The 1,794-nt window shown below is 42.8% G+C and overlaps 1 pseudogene; it reads right to left on the bottom strand.

The window, feature by feature from the left end:
• Positions 1 to 186: 186 nt before the first annotated feature.
• Positions 187 to 1,739, bottom strand: LOC111655338 (KICSTOR complex protein SZT2 pseudogene; annotated as a pseudogene).
• Positions 1,740 to 1,794: the final 55 nt, after the last annotated feature.

Genomic DNA, 1,794 nt, shown 5'->3' with positions numbered 1-1,794 from the left:
TTTTTTTGTCAGTGTTTTTTTATTTGGTGAGTGCAATATTTCTTTTTTTCACACATTGTAAATTTAAAATTGACTTTAGTTAAATAAAGAAAGTTGACAAATCAAAAAATAAATCTCTCTGTCAGTCAAGTAATAACCTAGAAACAGACTCAGTGTCACAGCTTATCTCATGTGTAGCTGTCTCACCACAGAAGTACTCTGAATTCATGGACTCAGGGGTCTTGAGGAAGGAGTAGGTTAAGAAGGCCTTGTGGTAGGCGTTCATCTCCTGGCTGTTCAGGTCCACTTCAGGGCAGCTCGGCAAGTACGAGCCAAAGGTGGCTAATGAGATGAACTTCATCAACTCCACGTTGGGGATGTATCCAAAGCTGCAGTCATAGGAGTACGCACCGCCAACCTGGGAAAGCACAAACACAATTCAGAGTGTTGGCAGCTTCTACAAGTCTCCTCCACTCTGGATCAAGATACAGAGTCATGTTCATTGCAGAACCTTTTTTCTATAACAGACAGAACCATTGAGTACAATGTTATGAATTCTACCCTGATGTTCATCATATTCAGGAAGTGTTTACATGGAATATAGAGCACAGAGTAACCTGTAAAGAATATTAGTGTGTAAGCATTTCTTTTCATTCCTAACATGTCTTAAGGCACCAATAAAAAGACAACCCCACAAATACAGCATACACCTACAGGACCGAACTGAGACCTGGCAACAGTCACTCATGAATATTTTGTGACATTCCACTTGAAAAATGAAGCTGAACAAACAACATTAACGTGTTATCCTCTGTACCTGCACAAAGGAGCAGGCGATGGTTCCACTCCTGAGCTGGTTCAGCAGGGTTTCACACACTGCTACATCAGGAACACTGGTCACTCCGTCTGTGATTATAATGATACCTGGAACACACACATTAAATTCATAACTCAATTCTGAGTGATGAATGATGAACTCTGATAGAATTCCAATCTGCTTCTATTGTGTGAAAGTAATCTGAACTTCTCTCTCAAGCTTTTCATTCTTTTTCCATGATACTGCTGTCATGAGAGGAAGTGACTGCAACGGCATGAACGTGCTCAAAGACAGACTGTCTGAGAGTGAGCACTGTTACTTCCAACTGTACAACTCATCATGTCAAGACTACAACAAGACAGTGTTCCTTGGCTGCAGACAGTAGGAAGCTCTGACACTTCAGAAGTGGCTGGATGGCCTAGTTCATTTGAAGATTTACACTCCTGCTCGTACCACGCTCAGTGATGACACGACAATGTCACTATCACACTGTTGCCCTGAGGGTTCAACACACTGCAACTTCAGAAATCACATGCAAGTAGACGCTCACGAACGCACACACTCACACTCAGTGTACAGAGGAGTTTCTATTGTCATCTCTAAGCACACTTTCTGGTATGTGGTGGAGTTTGAAGTTGTAATAAAAGGTTTTCTAAACTTTCACTATTGGAGGATGTTTGAACTTGGTCAAAGAGGTTCTAGGGAAGGACTCGAACTCTTTAGAAAAACCCTTGATGGAGAACCTGGCACAACGACAACCCTGGGCATTTGAAGCAAACATACCTGCACTGGAATTTGGAGGCAGCAACTGAAGGGCCAGGATGCCCTGGCGTACCATGCTGACCAGACCCATATCAGCTGACACCATGGAAACACCCTGTTTCCTGTGGGGCTGGTCATCCAGTTTGTTGCTAGGGAGACCTGAGTTTTGGAATGGCTCCATGGACTTAAGGCACAGGAAAAGAAAAACGTTGGTCTATGTTTTCATCAACATTCAC

Source organism: Seriola lalandi, unplaced genomic scaffold, assembly GCF_002814215.2.
Source record: "Seriola lalandi dorsalis isolate HSWRI2012SDOR001 ecotype SW California unplaced genomic scaffold, Sedor1 jcf7180001975290, whole genome shotgun sequence".
Lineage (NCBI taxonomy): Eukaryota > Metazoa > Chordata > Actinopteri > Carangiformes > Carangidae > Seriola > Seriola lalandi.
This window is presented reverse-complemented; position numbering and strand designations above follow the sequence as displayed.